This window comes from Pteronotus mesoamericanus, unplaced genomic scaffold, assembly GCF_021234165.1.
Source record: "Pteronotus mesoamericanus isolate MK-2021 breed Mesoamerican mustached bat unplaced genomic scaffold, CSHL_Meso_final contig_130, whole genome shotgun sequence".
NCBI lineage: Eukaryota > Metazoa > Chordata > Mammalia > Chiroptera > Mormoopidae > Pteronotus > Pteronotus mesoamericanus.
In genome coordinates this window covers 29,627,641-29,648,171 of record NW_026555060.1, presented here as the reverse complement: position 1 = coordinate 29,648,171, position 20,531 = coordinate 29,627,641, and the positions used below count along the sequence as shown (strand labels likewise).

Genomic DNA, 20,531 nt, shown 5'->3' with positions numbered 1-20,531 from the left:
TTCGCCCCATCCCTCCCTCGCCTTCAGCCCAACCCTCTCCAGCACATGTGACAGCTGCCAACCTCGTCCCCTAACACTTTCTTCCTTCCCTGCAAAGTGTGATATGCTTCATGGACTCGCGTCATTTTTGTAGGAGGACAGAGGAAAGTCCAGACTGACAATATGTATGTAGCCCACCTCCCTCACCTGCTGTATAAACCAGTGCCCACCTGTTGCAATTCCCATCCGCCCCTCACCTGCTAGCCTAAACACAACGGAAGACCTTCTTCCCTCTGCCTGGAGAACAGCATGTTCCTCTTGGACTCACGCACTGGTGCTTAGAAGCCAAATTAAGAAATGCTAAGTAGTAGTTTAATGCAAAAAGTACTAACATTGCTGACCCCATTTATGCAGTTCTGCCATAAAGGGACAGGAAAGAGGAAGCTAGAACTGGCACCATGTACTATTTCTACTTTTTTGGTCATTAACCATGGAAATAAATGTCATTGTTATCTTATTTATAAACTATTGATGATATGTCCATTCTGTCATAGGAAGGATTATTATCTACCCACCAACCATCTACGCATGGCCTTTTAGAGTCTAGGCATGATCTTTTTATCTGATAGCTTGAGCTGCTTGTTTATTTCATCTTCCACAAGACAATCGCCTGAAAGACATTTTTATGTGTTGGAACAATCACATCTAAATAGATGAACTGAATGACAGGTTAATACAACCTCAAGGGCCAAGAACAGGAAAATGACTAACTCAAAAAATGGAACATCCATCCTGTAGAATATTTTGCAGCCATTAAATAGTAATCACAGGGTCTACAAAATTATGAAAAATGTTTGTAGTGTAAAATAAAGAATAAAATCAGATTACATAATATTATCAACAGAATGACTGTAATTAGGTAAAAATACAAATGCATAGACGAAAGGACGAGGGGGGAAACATGAAAAACGAAAATAGGGGGTGTGTTAGTCAGTGGTGATATCTGCATGTGTGAACGAGGGGGCCTGGGCTGGCTACGCTATGGAAGGAGAGGACTGGGCTATTGTCTGAACTTGACTATTATCAAGCTACATGGCTTGAGGGAATTTCTTAACTTCCTAGGACTTGCAAACTGTAATAGCTTAGACTTCTACATGACATCTGAGCATTTCTATGATCAAGCAGAAGTGGTCTTTTAAAACTGGGTAAGGCCCTGGACGGTTGTGGCTCAGTGGATTGAGCATCTGCCTGAGAACCAAAGAGTCACGGTTCACTTACCAGTCAGGGAATGTGCCTGGGTTGCAGGCCAGGTCCCCAGCAGGGGGCGCACGAGAGGCAACCACATACTGATGTTCCTCTCCTCTCCCTCCCTTCCCCTCTGTCTAATAAATATTTATGTTTAAAAAAAACTGGGTAGGGATAATAAAGTAAGATCCAGAAAAAGTTTTCCAAAACTGTTGAGCTTAGGCAATGATTTATATTGACCTTATAAATAGGGACACAAAAATTAACTGTCCCCTAAAAAGGGGCTGAAGTGTCCCCCCGCACACTGATCCTTTGATGCCATGTTTCTCATTTAACGTCCAGGAGGAGCTAATTTTTCCATTTGAAACTACTAGACTCCTAGAACTTCAAGTCTGGGAAAGACCGTAAAGGACATCCTGCTCAATCCTAATTTTTCCAACAGGACACCTAAGGGGCCTTGCCCAGGACCACACACCAGTTAGAGACAAATGCCTCACAAGGCCCCAAACATTCACTGACAGAAATCTAAGTCCAGGGCTCAGCAGCCAGTGCAAGAATGAAGGGGAGCTTCTCTGTCTGGGTCAGAGAGGCCCTCTGTGCCAGCTCTGTCAAGGAAACCTCTCCCCAGGTACCTGAAGGATGGGCCATGGATCCCCAAATTTAGAATCAGACTCCTTAGAGTTACCAGCTTTATCCTGGTCTCCCATTTGAGACTGCCAATTGATGGGCCTGAAGCCATGGCTACTCTAGCCAAGGCAGAGACTGACAAAGAAAAAGGAAGCTTGTACATTTGTTTTCTTTTTCTCTCCCTTGAATTTAAACCCTGACGCACCCTGGTTTCTATATCTAGCTGCTCTAAGACTGAAGCCCTCCCTAAGGCCTCTGGGCCCCCGCCCCAGACTCATCCTCCCCTACCTCAGCTCCTCTCTGAGTGTCTGTGAGGCCATTGTTCTATTCTGGGTTCTTTTACCCCGCAGTCTCACCTTTTTATCTACTTATATGACCTTGTGTTTCTCTTGGACCCCTGACAATTTTGCATAATTGCTATAGTTACTTACAACCTTGGCTTTTTTCCCCTTCTGAATCAAAGAGATTGAGAAGGAAAGGAATTCCTTTTGGCTGTAGCTCTATGATTTCTCAGGAGCCCACAATATCTTGGGAGTCTAGTTACATCCTCTCTTCACCGTCTTTACCAACCACTGAGTTTTATTTAGAGACAAGATTTGTGGAAGAGGAAACAGAGAATGAAGTTTTCTAACTTCTTCTGACTGATGATTTGTTGAATTTATCAACTCCTCACAAACTGCAACACATCATATTTTATTTTAATTATCTGTGTAATTAGACTCTGATATCCCCATGGGCAGGGATTATCTCACACACATTTTTGTATTTCCAGTCTCTGGCACATGGCCGGGAATAGAGTCGACATGAAGTATGTTTGTTGGATGAATGAGAGAATGTGTATCTGCCATTATTCTGTCCTGTGCTAGCAGTGTTGTGATATAACCAAAGTTTTAGGCATGGCCTATGACATGGAAGAACTTGCCATTTAGCTCTGAAAGTATAACTAACAAACATGTGAGATGCTAAGTGGACAAGAGGGTGAGATTTTAATTGTGGACTAGAATAATTAGAGAAGTCTTTCTGAAAGAAATAGATATTATCCTTTGCATGAATCAGATTTTGGAAGCCAGATAGAGAAGGAAGAACATCAAGGAGGCAGGGAAAGGACAGGGTATACGAGCAGAAAAGGCTTTGACATTGGAGAAATCACAACACAAAATATTGGGGGGGGGGGGGTTCAAATTTGGAAAGTTACCTGTAGAATTTTCTTGAGCTGAAAGGTGGGAAAGGAGAGTGCAGGTGTCCCCAAATGCCAAGCTGCTGACCAATGGTGTCTCATGACAATGTTTTCTCCAACTTCTTGCAAAAGGAGAAAAATAAAGGTGTTGTGGTATTTCTTTTTTCATAAAGCCTTCTTTTAATTTGAAGAACTGTCGCTTGCTCTGAGATTTTTGTCCTACCCTCAATGACTATCTCACTGTGGGTGCACGGGGTGGAAGAGTAAAAGGGGGGTATGTCCCCAGGGACGGGTATATGTTGAGAGTAAGAGGGATGAGATGGTGAACCAGAATCTTAGGAAGCCATTGGGAGTGACAAATGTCATTTGAAATATCTCCCAGATGATTTAGAAATCCTGCCCACACACCGCCAAACTTTGTACCATATACCTGGAAATGATAGAAATTATTGCTATTTCCATTACCCATGCCTGCTCCCCTATTAATGCTCTAAACTGAGTAGATGAATACAAGTACTTTTTTTAATAAATCATGTTTATTCTATTACAGTTGTCTCAGTTTTTACCCCTTTACCCTCCTCCACCCATCCCACCCCCACCCCCCACTCCCAGTCAATTCCCACTCTGTTGTCCTTGTCCATGGGTCATTCATACATATTCTTTGTCTAGTCCCTTCTCCTTCTTTCCACCATTGTCCTCTTTCCCCATCCCCTCTGGTCACATTCAGTCTGCTCCATATCTCCGTGCCTGTGGTTTATTTTGTTCGTTAGTTTATTTTGTTGAATAGATTCCACTTATAGGTGAGATCATGTGGTATTTGTTTTTCATCAACTGGCTTATTTCACTCAGCTTAATATTCTCTAGTTCCATCCATGCTGTCACTAAAGGTAGGAGTTCCATATATCTCTCTTTCTTTCTTTCTTAAATGCAGATTGATTTTATTTATTTTTTTAAATGTCAAAGTTAGTTATAAAATATTAAAAAAATCTAAAATCATTATAAGGTCTCAGCAATTAAACCAACATGACACATGCACAGAAATAATCAAGTAGATCAATGAAACATAGTGAACATTCTAGAGACAAATGTATGTATCTGTCTAACAATGTTTTATATGATTAAGTTGATATTTCAAATCAATGGGTAAAATAAGACTTATTCAACAGATAAGGTGCATGGACCACTATTACTTGAAATAAAACAAATATAGAGCCCTATGTCACACATTATACAAGAAATATTCAGGTGAGTTAAAAATCAATATGTAGAATCTAAGGAGTTTTAGAAGAAAATAGAACTACTATTTTTCATGACCTGAAGTAAAATATTCAAACCCAGAAGCTATAAAGTAAATATTGACAATATGACAATATTAAATATTTAACCATATAGTAATATACATATTTTAAAAAGTTAAAAGACAAGGAATAGGAGAGAAAAGTATTGGCAACACATCTAAAACATGGTTAATAGGTTTTTTTGCTTGTTTGTTTTTTAGGGAAAAGAGTTCTACAAACCTTTAATCAATAAATGGGTAAAGAATACCAGAAAGTCATTTAAAGCTTTAAAAAAAAAATAGAAAAAGGCAAAAAATATACTAAAACAGGTTTAGTTCCAACAAATAGTAAAGGAACAATGAAAATAACATCATTGTCACAATCAGATTAATGAGTATTAAAAATATTGGTAATATCAAGTATTGGCAACTCTAAAAGGAACTGAGTATTCATAGAAACTTTTTCTGCATCTGAAAGCAGTCCCTTTAGCATATTTTGCAGGGCTGGTTTGGGGGAGGTCGAATACAAGTACTTTTTAATGACATCACTGCAATTGACTCTGCCCCCAGGATTCACCTGGGCTAAGGGGCTGTCTATAATTATGTATGTAGAAAGCCCTATAGATTAATGTGAAATGCCTAATAATTAATGTAAGCCTCTGGCAGCAATGTTTATCAAATCTGCACATACATACATCTACTCTCTGTCCCATCCAACCCACTTTAGGGAATTTATCACACAAATAAGCCTGTTCAGACACAAAATGATCTGAGATATAAAGTCGGTAAAAAGTTATTCATCACAGCATTGTTTCTAATGCCCAGACTGGAAACAATCCAAAAGTTCATTAACAGGAGTCTGATGAGATATAACATGATACTATAAAACTGAAAGGAAGAATGGGGAAACTTTCTACATATTGATATAGAAAGACACCCAAAATACTATATTATTAAGAAAAAAGAGCAAGTGTAGTACATATTGCAGGTTGTCATTAAAGAAAGAAGGAGGGAAGATTAAAAGGCATATCCATAATGATATATATTTGCATAAAGAAATTCTAGGAAACATAAACAATGAAGGAAAGGGAGGAGGTGGAGTGGCAAGAGGACGGGGCGGGGCAGAATCCAGCAGAGTAAGGGAGGGATTCTTTCTCACATTTAACATTTGGTTTTTGAACACTGTGCATGTCCTACCTGTTCAGGATTAATCTCTTTGTTTACCTGTCTGTCTGTCTCACTAAACCAAGACCCAGTGGAAGACAGGTTCTGTGTTCTATTTATCATTGTACATTTTGTCAGCATCTCACACATCACCTGAGCTTGAGAAACGGTTTTTGATAAGTAAGGAAGACTCAGGTAGCATGGTGTGCCTTCCAGGTTGTGCTTTTCGTTGACAATGTCTAGAACACCGGTCTGCATGGCCACCGACTGGATGCAAGCCTTAGATAAAAAAGTATTTATCTCTCCGGAGGTGCATGTTTCCAAAGAAAAACATAATATTGACTCCTCAACTGACAAGAACCTTTTAACCCACAACTATTCCTCTTCATTATTTATTCATCTTTGTGACCGTTGTAAGAACTGGGGAAAGACAACTGAATATTAGGCCCCCAATGTAATATTCTATTTGGTGCTTAATCTTCTCTCAAAGTATTAGGTTTCTGATAGACTTGTATTCCACATGGTGAGAAGCAAGTTCCAATCCATCAACATCCCCACTCCTACCTCTATTTTTCTTTTGCTCCTTCAAGGATCTCCCCCTCAAACAGCAGCACTCAGAAACTGCTGCAGTCTGTCTCCAAACACACACACTAAGGGCATTTCTCACTCTGAAAAATGTTTAAAGTTTATAATATGTAGTAATATAATATTAATATCCCTTTGGTCATCAGGAGACATAATGAGCATTAATTTTGCCTTGTTTCCTAACGGTGCACACACAAAAAATCACAGCCAGTTCTTCACTCTTGGGCATTAGCTGTGGATAGTTGTCTTTAGTTGTCTGCATCTGCATTTATGTGTAATGCAAAGCCAGGCAAACAGTGCTGAAGAAACATCTGTCAGTTGAGTGATAGTTTGTCTCTACAGAAATGCTCATTAAACACCACACCATCTCCGTGCAAAGTTAAGAATCATTTTTTTCTTTTCAATTTTTTAAATCAAATGTTTTATTTTTAGTCCTTTGTATTTTCTTTTAGAAGGATGCTGAGAAGAACAAGTCCTGGTTTAACCTGGGCCCACAGGAAACTTGGAAGAGCACAGAGGCTTTGCTGATGCTTTGATAGAGGGAGGTTCAGTGCAACCTGCCTCAGTGCCCACATGAACGCCCCACCCTGCTACTTTTTCTTTTTGACTCAAAGGCATGAAGACAGAAGCCAGAAAGGCCTGAGGTTGATCTACAGGGTGTGTTTTGTCCCTGAAGATTTGCCAAATCTTTTCCAGATGTGAAGAGATAGCCAGAGAGCTTACGCTAAAACCCACAGGTGTGTCTTTGGAAGGGTTTGACTAAAGCAAAGTGTCGGTTTTGTGGTTGATGCCGAGAGCTATATAGCAGTCCCTGAAATCAAGACCAAACAACAAAGTTGTCGTCAGATTGTTCTGGTGGTGCTCGGGGGCTTGCGGCCTGTCTGGCAAGGGGGAAAGCCTTTTGTCTGCATCACATGCAGCAAGTTTGGATAGCGCAGGCGCAGGCTTGCTGAACAAAAATATGTAATCTTTTTTTTCAGTATCTCAAGGTTATCTACATACTGAGTTCCCATGTAGAAAGAACTTCACTCTGGCCAATTTATGATAAGCCATCCATATTTTTTATTTTGAATAATTGTTTTCAATTTAGATTCTTTGTCTTCCCATGTATCTGTCAGTTGTTCTACGTGCCATAAGCCATGAGGGAATGAGAGATGACCACTGGTCCTTGGTCATCCATTACCTGTATCATGGACTAAATGTTCAGATCCCCCAAATTTTGTATATTGAAGCCCCTAACCCCCAATGTGGAGATGGGGCCTTTGATATATAAAAACTCTCCAAACCCAGCTGTAAATAAACACTCAGATTAGAAAATGAACAAAAGCCATATAAAGACAGTTCGCCAAAGGACATATGAATGGCAAGTAAAGATGAGAAAAGACAGTCACGATTGTTAACTATCAGAGGAGTGCAAATTAAAACCATAATGAAATATGATTTCATACACACCTATTAGAACCACTAAAATTTAAAAAAAAAAACAGTAACAACACTAAATGCTGGCAAAAATGCAGAAAACTAGATCTCTCAGAATTGAGGGCAGACATGTAAAATGATACAGCCACTTTAGAAAACAGTTTGGCAATTGAAAAAAACTTAATATACATTTACCATGCAGTCCAAAAATCCCACTCCAGGCCATTGATCTCAGAGAAATAAAAAGGTATGTCCACACAAAAATCTGTGCGTGAATATTCATAGCAGTTTTATTCATAAAAACCAAAACTTGGAAACACCCCAACTAGTCTTTAATGGGTAAATGATGAAACAAACTATCGTATATTCAAGCTATGGAATATTACTTGGCAATAAACAGGAAGAAAGTGGTGATGAATGCAACAGTTAGGATGGACTCTAGGGCATTATGCTGAATGGAAAAAAGCCAATCCCCGAAGGTCATATACTATATAATTATTTGTATAACAATCTCAAAAGATCATAAAATCATAAAAATAGAGATGAGACTAGTGTTTACCAGCATTTGGGAACAGGGTGAGAAGCTGAAGGAGGGAGGGGTTGGGTGTAACTGTAAAGGGGTCATAACTCAAGGGACATCTTTGTGGTAATGAAACAGTTCCGTATCTTGGCTGTGATTGTCAGTGGTTACATGATTCTACATATATGATAAAGTTGCATGTGAACCTGGTAAAATCTGAGTCTGTGGATTATACCAGCAACAGTTGCCCTGGTTTTGTATATTGTGTGATAGTTACGTCAGATGTGGCCAGTGGGGAAATCAAGTGAAGGGTACATGAAACATGATGTATTATGGTTACAACTTTTTGTGAACCCTTAATCATTTCAAAATAAAATTAAAATTAAAAAGTAAAGTTCAGTATACCCTACAACCTTGTGGAAAATGAAACTCTAGGTGGAGGAGGGGGCAGGGTGAGGCGGGAGGGGTCTTTTCCTGCTATTCCCAAAGTTCCCAGCCAACTGTGTGTGTGTGCTCCCTTCTCTACTCTATAATTACCACCTTTATTTTTTATCTGCCTACTCAGAAATAGGGAATGAAGAAGGTCATTCTATCTTGGCTTATTCTATCAACTAGGCATAGCAAAACTCATAGAAGAAACTCTTGGCCAATGAAATTCTACTATATGGGGTCATTTCTCAGCTTTGCCACTGATTACATAATTTTCTAATGAATATTGACATAGTTTTACCTCCATTTAAAAGGGAAATACCAGTACGTGTCTTCTTTCTACCAAGAGTCTTGCTAAGACAGCTTTATGACACAAGAGAGACAGCTGCTTTGTTCCTCTTAATCCAACCCTATGTCAACATTATACTAAGGGTTGTACATGTCACATCTTACTTTCTCCTCAGGCAATCTCCATCACACAAATAAAAAGTATTGCTTTAGAACAATAAAGTAACTCCATGTTTTGAAATAGTGGCGCTTGGATTTCATAGATCCCGATCTGAACCTTAAAACAACAAGGCTTGTATTTCCTCATAAGGCTGCTATGTTTTTATTGAGTATTTGGTCTGTGTTATTCTCTATTATAAATTTTAAGTCATTATATATAGCAGAGAAAAATGTCACTATGTATTAAACCTCATAATGGAGTATCTTTTTTATTTTTACATTTCCATGGTTTTACCACCTTTCAAATAGGAATGCTAATAAGGTTTCCCTAATGCCAAGATAACTTTATGATCACAACAGGGAAATACTCTTTTCTATATTTGTATTATGCATGCATGATATATTTTCAGTGGTAGATGCCCCAAGAGAACATTGGTATTAGTCTCCTATGGCTGCTGTAACCCATGACCACAAATTTAGTGACTTGTAACAACACACCTGTATTCTCTTACAGCTCTGAAGGTCTGAAAGCTAAAGATGGGTTGTCAGTACCATGTTGCTTCTGAAGGCTCTAGGGCAGAATTGTTTTCTTGGCTTTTCCAGTTCCTGATGGCCACCTATATTGGCCCATGGTCCCACATCACCCTGGCCTCTGTTTCTGTGGCCACATCTCCTCTCTGACTCTGACCCTCCTGTCACCCTCTTTTTATAGGGGTCCTCATGATTACATTGGACCCACCCAGATAATCCAGGGTAATTTCCTCATCTGAAAATACTTATTCATGCCTGCAGGATCCCTTTTTTCCCTGCACAGTAACATATTCAGTTTGTGGGGATGAGGACGTAGAAATCTTCTGGGGCTATTATTCAGCCTAGCACACCCTCTAAGTATTTACTTCATATTCTACCCTAGATCCTGCACTTTGCACATCTGAGGAGAAAAAAAAAAAAGAGAAGCATCTTCTACAAGGACTCTTTCAAAGATCAAAGATCAAGAACAGAATGATATGTCATGCCATACTGCAAAATGAGTGCTACCCTTACTTTCCATGCAAGTCTTGAAAAGATGTGTCCACAGGAAGTTTTGTGCCCTTTCACCCATCACCCTCCTCAAGAGCTGATGATGGAAGGACTGACGTAAGGGACCCTTTGGAGAATGTTGTCTGGTGCACTCTGTTGTCTCCCCACCCCAAGCAGCTGGCCGAAGCCATCTGTGAAGAGGAAAGGCAAACTGAGGCGTGAACTGCATGATGCCTTGGGGTGCACGTCTGTACAGTCTGGGAATAGAAGAACACCCAGTGGAAGGAGCTGCAGTGGAGCCACTTGGTTTCCATGCATGAGGACTGCAAGCAGACATTCAACATGACCCCAGAAGAATGGGTTAGATAGCAAGAAGCCAGTGGCTGAGGGAGGCGCTCTGAGCAACTGCAGAACAGACATGGCCACTGCCAAGGGATTTGCAGTTGGAGATTCCTCTACTGGAGAAAGTGTCCTGACCGCCTGTTCATGACAGAAACAAAATCATCCCCACTCACAGAGCACCTGTCTTAGTCAGAGTTCTGCATAGAAACAGGATTCATATCCATATGAAAGAGGTTTATTGTAAGGAATTGGCTCACATGGTTGTGGAGGCTTGGTGAGCCCAAAATCTGCAGGGTGAGACTGAGGAAAGAGTTTCAGTTTGAGTACAGAATTCTCTCTCACTTGGGGGAAAAGTGAGTCTTTTGTTCTATGCAGGCCTTCAACTGATTGGATGAGGCCCACCACTTTAGGGAGGACAATCTGCTTTATTCAAAGTCCACCAGTTGACATGTTAATCTCACCCAAAACAGCCTCACAGAATAATGTCTGCCCAAATATCTAAGTGCCATTCTCCAAGCAAGTTGACATATAAAATTAACCATCACAGAGCCTCTGCTGGGTTAGAACTGTGTCTTTCCTGGCCCTCGCCTCTCCTCTCTCTCCCTGTGCACTCTAGAGGACATACCTGGTGACATTATGAAAACCAACTGTAAGGAAGGGGAATGAGAAAAGAGACCGACTCACGCCCACAGCGGGCTTTCCAGTCTAATGCAAGACAAAGCTCAGCACATAGGCTGGACACTGTAGGAGCACCCAGTGCTTACCTCTGAATTCTGTTCAACTTCCCCATTCTCAGTAGACGTGTAGGTTGTACCACTTTGTGAATGTACGAAATGCCACCAAATTGTTCACTTTAAAATGTTTAATTTTATGTTATCTTATTTCATTTCCATTTTAAAAATAATTTTTTAAAAATTTCCCCATACTCCAAAAGCACCAATATTGAGGACTGACACTTAGAATTTCTAACCTGGAATTATAAATTTGTAATAAGTACAAGTATGTTGGAAGAAAATAAATAAATAATGAAAGGGTGGGATTTTTGAGAAAAGTGGTCCTTATAGGCACTCATGCTAGTTTTTTTAAATTTTACTTATGCTTTGAAATGTTTCATGATAAAAACATTTTTTAAAGAAATTAGTAATTACACCAGGCAGGATGTGATCATCTTCATGAGACAGAATACCCAATGAACAGTGACCAACTCCATAGGGTATTTATTTTTCACTTAACAAGAATTCCAAACAAGATGAGTAAGTTTTCAAGGTGATAGCCAACAAGTGGTAGGAACTAAGGTACAAACTCAGAATCCCATAGAGTCTGATCTTAATCGCTCCCCTAGATGGCTGCTGCCTGTTCCATAGACAGTCTGACAACATGTTTTGCATACAGAAAAGTATTCAGTAATATCAGTGGCTTGACTGGTTGATTAGCCTACTGCAAATAATTATCCATATCTCCTATTTTTAAGGTATGGTTTATCCATAATACTTATAAACAAATCACTCTTGTGTATTCATTATGTGTTATATATCAGAATCAATGAATAGCTTTAATATGTGATGATTTAAATATGCTTTTGGAGAGGAAGACCACATAATTGGTTCTAGTGATATTAAGTTATAATCATTCAATGCACTACAATAAAGCTGCTTACTATAGAAGTTCATGTCTCCCCTCCCCGCCCACACCAAAGTGTGGTCAATACTTCCAAGTTCTTCATCCCCTTCTTTGCACAGGTCCTTTAGGGCAGTTCAAAATAGGTAAGCACCTTTCGCCATCTAGTGGGGACATGTTCACTTGAAAAACATTTCAAGTGAATTTCATATTGATACCATCCAAATGCTACCTTGGAGAGACTTATACAAAATAAAAACACAAACGGGGAATAAAAGTGGGCTCTTTCTCCCAATAATTTGTGCTCTAAAATCATTCTTCCAGTCTCCCCCAGGTTGTTGCCGCTTCTCCTGAGTCCACGCAGCAGCTTCCTACTTGAAAACACCCCTAGAGTTTCCTAGAAGAGACCACTGTCCTGATCAGTTGATCCCAAGGATTTATTTTCTTCACAGTGTGTTGAAGGGGCTCCCGGGTAGGCAGTATTGCTACCTGGGTGCCTAAGGGAGAGGGGCTACAGGGTCTGATGGAAAGTGCACCTTTGTGATGGCAGGTACCCTTTCATAGCGACTCACCTTTGCTGTTTAGGTTAATGGTATTTAAATGTGCTCTTCTGTGCTTCGTGGGAAGTTCAAAGGCCTCACTGGTATTTCCAAAAATTCTGATCTAACTCTTGGTAACATTTGCTTTTCTTCCTGCCGAACTCATACTCTCAGTGCCAGCTTTCCTCCAGCAATAGACATTATTCTACGCCCAAAATCCAAATTCTCTATCCTTTCCAGCATAGGAAAAGTTTGCAATTTCCTGCCCACCTTGAAATTAAGCATAGTCTTGCACTTTGCTCTGGCCATTGACCTATGATTGGAAATAATGTGTCACTTCCAGACAGAAGTAGGCTGATATCACACAAGAAAACTCATCAAAATAAAACTTCAGTTAAAAAATAAACATTATTTTACTATCTCAATAGCTATTGAGAAGGAGTCAATAAATTCCAAAATTTGTTTCAGATTAAAGCACTGAAAATACTAGGTTTAGGAGGCAGTTTTTTTAATCCTCACCCGAGGACATGCTTATTGATTTTAGAAAGACAGAAAAGGATGGAGAGAGAGACAGAGAGAAACATCGATGCCAAAGAGGAACATTGATAGGTCGCCTCTTGTTTCTGCCCCAACCATGGACAGAACCTGAAACCTAGGCATTTGCCCTGACCTGAAATCAAATCAGCAGCCTTTGAGTATATGGGATGATGCTCCAACTAACTGAGCACACCAGCCAGGGCAGAAGCAGTTTTGTGTTGTTGTTTTTTTTTTTTAAGAAAGGCTATTAAGAAAGGTCATTTCTCTCTTAAAACAAAAAACCAAAAGATTAGTTTTGTAGAGGATGTGATTTCTTATCAGAAAAGCTAATAAAAAATTACTAGATGTACTAAATTTGTTTAGCCAAATAGCAAGATACAAGGTGAAGTGCAAAATCAGTTACATCTCTCTTAACTAGTGATTACACAGAAGATAGCATAAAAGAAGTACCTTATTTTTCCATTCCCCCTCCCATGCCTCGCTGAGCCTAGGCCTCTGAGTGAAAGCAACAGGTAGTAAGTCCAAGGATCAGGCAAAATTTTGCTGTTTTAAACCCCAACTTTCTAATTTAGTGCTTTTGGCTTATAGTACATCTATCCAATTTCTAACATTTTTCTTGTGAAATTTTTTTCTCTCTGGCCCCAGATTATATTAACCCACATGTATGCCTATAAGAGAAGAAGAGAGGTGTGACATAACAATAGAATATCATCTTGAGAAATTAAAACAAATAGTCTTTTAGAAACCTAAAGCAAATGTCTTAACCTCACTAGGAGAAGGAAGCCATCAGAGTTCAAATATGTGTAGAAAATAGACTTTCCCTGTATTATGTCTCATCTGAACTAATGAACAAGCAGTAAAGTGTCAGATACAGCTATCTGTAAATTAGTTCACCTTTGACTTTGGACTTTTAAAACTATACTTTCACAATGATTGAACTAAAACTGAATTTTATAAATGTCTGATGGCTATTGCTACATAATTAGCTTGGCCACGATGACATACTCAGAGTCATGAATCTCAAGTTTATTGATATTCCTTAGGATTCTTACTGAGTACTAAATGAGTTACTACTTTGCTTAAACATTATAAAAAAATAGTAAAATTTTTTCTCTTAGATTTCCTACTGATTTTCTAATATATGAAGGTGAGGTACTTGCCTTCTCCCACAGCGACATCAAAATTACAACTTATCTTCAGAATAATCATCATTCAGAGTCACCTGAAATTGTGCTGAGTGGAAGTCCTACAACTATGGAATTAAAGAAAAAACTACATTGAGACTGGTAGGAGTGGCAGAGATGTGTGTGGAACAGGCTGATCCCACACCAATGTGTGGTGGATAAAAATTGGGAAGATATCTTGGCTACAAAGATCCTCCCATGGGGCAATTGTCCCAGCCCCACACCAGGCCCCCCAGCCCAGGGTTCCAGTGAGGAGGAGAAGTCCCCATAATGTCCAGCTGTAAAATCCAGTGAGATTTGAGGCTGAGGAAGAGGGAAGCTTCTGGAGTCTCAGGCAGTTCCTCTTAAAGGGCCCACACATGGACTTATCTGGACTCACTCCTTATGAGCTCCAGCGCTGGGGCAGCAGCTTGAAAGGCAGCAGAGATAATCAGTGAGGAACTGAATTGTTTGGCATCAGGATGAGATCTGGAGAGGCAACTTTTTCCCAGATAAGTGCTGGCAGAGATGATTGTTCCTCGGCTGAGTACTCCCTGCACAGAGCAGGCCAGGCAGGCTATATCTTAGTCTCCATCAATCTGGCTCACACAGTTTGCCTGAACCTGGTAATTCCCTGAGACCCCACCTCACTCAACTTTCAGGCCCACTCAAGCTGTTTCCAGTGGCTTTTTAGTACGAATACCTCAAGCTTCAGACTTTCCTAAATTCTCCCAAACAAGCAGGATCTGGCCTCAGCAACCCCTGTACCTTTCACTAAGTGGCCTCAGGACTAGCAGCAGCGGGCCTTGGTTCACAGCTTGGCCTCACCTGGACACCTTCAAGCACAGCACAAGTAGCAGCCACCTAAAAATTGCTTTGTAGCTTATCCCGGGTGACCCTGGACAGAACACAGGTGGTGTCTGACCTTGGCCTGCACCTCCGAGGAGGCCCAAGAGCCAGCGTACCCAGTGGACAGCTTCAGACCACATCAAAGCACCACACCTAAACAGCTCCACAAGCAACACACTGAAAGAGTTGACTCCGCAGGCACCAGAGCCCTACTGAAGTTAAGTCCTGCTCTATGGGGTGGGCCCCTGCACAGCTGATCCTCCACGGTGGTCATTGGTCACTGGTCAGTGGTCACAGCCAGTTCTTCCAGCTGATTGGCCGGGATATATCCCTCGCATTGACATGCCAACAGCAATCAAGTCTCATGACATGAGGAGGGTGTACACAACCCACATGGGGTACATGCCTCGAGTACTCAGCTTGAGTGATATGGAAGGCAGTGCCACTGGACCCTACAGGACAACTACTACATTAGTCCACACTACTGAGAGTCATAGCAGCTCTACCTAATACATAGAAACAAATACAGGGAGGCTGCCAAAATGAGGAGACAAAAAAATATGGCCCAAATGAAAGAACAGATCAAAACTCCAGAAAAAGAACTAAATAAAACAGAGATAAGCAATCTATCAGATGCAGAGTAAAAAACACTGGTTATAAGGATGCTCATAGAACTTAGTGAGGATCTCAACAGCATAAAAAAGATCTGGTCAGAAACAAAGCACTAATTGAAATAAAGAACAATTACAGGGAAATGACAGTAGAGTGGATGAAGCTAAGAACCAAATCAATGATTTGGTGTATAAGAAGCAAAAAACACCCACTCAAAACAACAAAAAGAAAAAAAAAGAATCCAAAAAAATGAGGATAGTATAAAGAACCACTGGGAAAACTTCAAGCGTACCAACATTCACATCACGGGGGTGCCAGAAGAAGAGAGAGAGCAAGGAATTGTAAACCAATTTGAAAAAAAATGACAGAAAACTTCCTTAACTTGGTGAAGGAAATAGACAAAAAAGTCCAGGAAGCACAGAGAGACCCAAAAGCCTGCACTAAGACACATCATAATTAAAATAGCTAAGGGTTAAAGACAAAGAGAGAATCCTAAAAGCAGCATGAGAAAAAGTTAGTTACCTACAAGGGAGCTCCCATAAGACTGTCAGCTGATTTTTCAGAAGAAATTTTGCAGGCCAGAAGAGATTGGCAAGAAATATTCAAACTGATGAAAAGCAAGGATCTACAACAGAGATTATTCTATCCAGCAAAGCTATCATTTAGAATCAAAGAACAGATAAAGAGCTTCCCAGACAAGAGAAAGTTAAAGGAGTTCATCACCACCAAACCAATATTACATGAAGTGTTAAAGGGTCTTCTTTAAGAAGAACATCAAAAATATGAAAAATAAAATGGCGATAAATACATATCTGTCAAAAATTGAATCTAAAAAACAAAATAAATGAACAAGCAGAACAGAAACAGAATCATAAGTACAGAGAATGTTTTGATGGTTGCCAGATGGGACAGATATTGGAGAGGTGAAAAAGGTGAAGGGATTAAGAAGTACACATTGGTTGATGCAGAATAGTCATACAATGTAAAGTACAGCATAAGGAATATAGTCAATAATAGTCTAATAACTATGTATGGTGTCAGAAGGGCACGAGATTTATTGGGATGATCACTTTTTAGGTAACGTAATGTCGAATCACTGTGGTATACACCTGAAACTAATATAATAATGCATTTCAACTATAATTGAAATAAAAACTATTTTCAAAAATAAAGTCAACATTCTTGAGGCATTTGTAGTAGCGATTTCCATTCCATAAATCAGGAGAGTTTAAGTAACAGTGGGTACTTTCAAGCCACCAGATTACAGCTGTCCAGGTCTGAAGCTGGGTGGGAGAGCCCAAGGTTCAGCACCCAGTGATCTGAATACACACTAGCCCTGACAGGGATCCATGGAGCTTCTGAACATCAAGAGATGTTATTTTGGACAAACGTGGTATTTTGTCCAAGACCTTGGAATTTGGAGATAGGCTATCAGCATGAAAAGAGAAGACTGACCTAGGTTGCCTTCAGTTTGGTTGTTCTGAGGTCATTCCGAATATCAAATTACAACCAAAAGATGAAGGGGCCATAATGATGGGAATCATAAATATTTTTTAAAAACATTCCATAGGGCCTCAATTGCTCAGAGGCATTATCTCAGCAGAGAATGCAAAGCTGTGACAGGATTTTTCCATGAAGGTTAGGCAGAGGCAACCACATGGCTAGGAGCTCACCCAGTCCGTCCTAGACAAGGGAGGGAAGGGTTTAATTAAAGTTAGTTCCTTTGTACCACTATCTAATTGTTTCACTACTATTGATTATTAGGACTGAATTCATTCCACATTATTTTGTTGCTTTAGATTTATATTATATTCTATATGAAGCATTTCTGGACTCACTATTTTATTGCTTTGATTTGTGTCTATATTTAAGCCTCAAGCCATATTTTTTAATCCATGCTTTGTAATATATTTTAGAATCTAAAGAACTAAGCATAATTCTTATTGTTTAAAAACCACAGGATGTGATTTCTTATGCAGAAACCTAACCTTTTGGTTTCTCTTTTTAAGAAAGAAGTGACTTTTCTGAATAGTCTTTCACACACACGCACGCCTCCTGTCATGTTAAAAAGATTGCTTCCTAAAACAAATATTGTTAACACTTTAATCTGAAACAAATTTTGAAGTTTATCAAATGACTTCTCAATAGCTATTGAGGCAGTGAAATAATTTTTAGTGTTTTTTTACTGAAGTTTTACTTTGATAAGATTACCTGTGTAATATCAGCCTTGACTTCTTAAACTAATCTATTCTCAGTTATAATGAATTATTCTTTCATGGTATCAAAATGTTTTCCAGAAGCATATTTATCATTTTTTTTATTTTCTTAAGTCTTTCACATCAGTAACACTTTAGTAAAATGAGTATGACCCATTATAACAACAACTCTTTATTATATGGATTGACATACACAGCAGACTAATCATGTTCCCTGACATTTAACAATCACATTCAATATGAGCCTGTTAATGCACTCCTCAACACTCTAATTCTAAGGGGCTTCTTTCTATTCCCTTCTCAAAGCTTGCACAAAGAAGTTAAGCACCAGTAAGAAAGACTGTTAGCAGTTTTATTTGATCATCTCCATCAACATCAATACACGTGCAGTTTCCTCCTTCTATGTACATGACATCGTCAAATGGGTGCTACACTCTGCCTATGGTACAAAGTTTATAAAGACAATATACAAATACAAGGTTGAAACCATTAAAAAGAGTGTAATAACAACTAGGAGATAACTAAATCTGTAGTGTTGATGGAATCTATGAGAGAGATTTAGAAACAACACACAAACTGAAACATTAAACACTGTACTTGGGAAGAGGTGAAAGAGGAATTTTCTATGTGCTGCTGAAGGATTTTCTAAGTTGCTCCAAGTTTACTTTCTGTCTGCTGTTATCTTTAAATGCTGCAAAGCGTTGTGAGCAGCATCACATCACTGTGTATGTTGCCACAGGAGATCCCAGAGCCCTGACAGACTGTGATGGATGGTGCGGGTGGACAGTTCCGCGAGACACTGATACTGCCCGTTGGCACCCAGTTCTTCTGTACCCAAATATGTTACAGTTAAACCTTGTTCCTTGGCGATTTCACTAAGCAGTTGCGTGTAATCTGTATTTGGAATACTGAGGAGGTTTCTTTTCAGTTGGTTGATCTTTTCACCAGGAGAATTCCTAGAGGAATGCCAAGGACATCCTAAACAATGTCCTACCACGTTTGTTCAAGAAATGTGGTTCTCTGGAGAAGTATAACTGAATTTGGCAAGAAATTTCTCAGCAGCATTTCTCTTGATTTGTTTCCAGTTTTCATAAATGACTCTAGCCTGCAAATTGTGGTGTGTTCACTCTTAAGACCAGATCCTCCCTGCTGGGAAAGAGTATGTTCAGGAAGTCTCCAGCCGTGATGAAGAGCCAATTCCTGTAATGAACCAATAGGATTAAGCTGGTTCTTTGGTCGCTTGGAAGGGCCAGGCATCAAGGGGTCGGAACTGCAAAGCAAATCTCTGATTGGCTTTCAAAACGTTTACAGCAGCCTTCGCAGCTCCGCGTTTCGCCAGCTCCTTCCTGGTCCCTGCGCCTGTGCAGGCTCTGTCACCGACGGTTACTCTGACGGAGAAAGTGAGCACCTGCACTTTGACACTGGATCTTCCACCTCCAAGAACAGGGATGTTCTTGGTCTTCCTGCTGCATTCGTGTAATACCTGAATCGGTGTTTTCCCGGGTTTAGCTGTGATCATCTTCCCCAAAGGGAAGGCCCGGCTGTCCTCGCGCTCCAGCGGCGGGGCCGCGGCGCGATGCCTACTCTGGGACGTGGGGAGAAACAAGGGCCCGGCAGGAGGAAGAGAGGCGCGGTCCGCGTCCTCGCTCCGGGCCGGCCGCTGCGGCGGAGCCCCAGGGCCGCGCCGCCGCCTCCTCCCCAACTCTCTTCCTCCTCTTCCGACTCCCACCCTCTCGTTCCCCTCCTGCGTCCCTTTTGCCACGTATTTATTATTTTTAATAGATATATTGGTCCTAAATGTTGTGTGTGTGTTGTACTTTTCAGATTTGGGAGGTAAAAACAATACCTTCCTCATTTAATTAATTAAAAACCACATTATCACTTTCTGAATGTCGCACAGATATTATATATCCAATGAAGTTAAAAAAAATGGTCAGGCTCAATAGTCTTTTTTATTTCTTTCTCTGTATTTGGTCTGTTTACCTCTATATTATGGGCCATTTAAAATATTTTACATCTCATATAAGATATTGACATATGGGTCAATATCTCTATTCATAATATCTATATTTATTATAGAAATAGCTTTCCCTGGCCAGGTGGCTCAGTTATTTGGAGCATCATCCCGTGCACCAAAAGGTTTCAAGTTCAACTCCAGATCAGGGCACATATCTAGGTTGCAGGTTCGATCCCTAGTCAGGACGCGAACGGGAGGTAACAGATCGAAGTTTCTCACATCTGTTTCTCTCCTCTCTCCCTCTCTCTCTCTCTCTCACTCTCACATTTCCTCTCTTTCTAAAATCAATAAATATATCTTCAGATGAGGATTTTAAAAAGTATATATTTTCATGTTAATCATTATATACTTCATTTTATTTTTAATTTATTGTATTTAATTTATTATTCTGCTTCTATAGACTTGGACAGATCTATCACTTTCTTCTAATTAAAATTTTTATTTTATTATCATCTCCTTTTCCCAAATAGTTGATTTCTAATCTTAGATTTATTGGTCTCTTCTGATTTTTTTTATTATTTGTTATGACATCATTTAACCTGATACCATCTTTGTAGTCCCTGTTTTTGAGTATTTAAAATACTGTAAATAGAAGAGATGTTAAGGTAATCTCAATCTTTATTATGTTTTTGTCTGTTGGAGATAATGTGTAATTTTTAGAAACAGAATGTGGTTGACCTTTTCAAAAAATCAGTAACCCTTTATAATTTTACAGATAAATTTAATCTATTTTTACTTTATATTTCAAATT

General features: G+C 39.7%; 1 pseudogene; it reads right to left on the bottom strand.

The window, feature by feature from the left end:
• Positions 1 to 18,424: 18,424 nt before the first annotated feature.
• LOC129084501 (interferon-inducible double-stranded RNA-dependent protein kinase activator A-like) lies at positions 18,425 to 19,297 on the bottom strand (annotated as a pseudogene).
• Between the last annotated feature and the right edge of the window lie 1,234 nt (positions 19,298 to 20,531).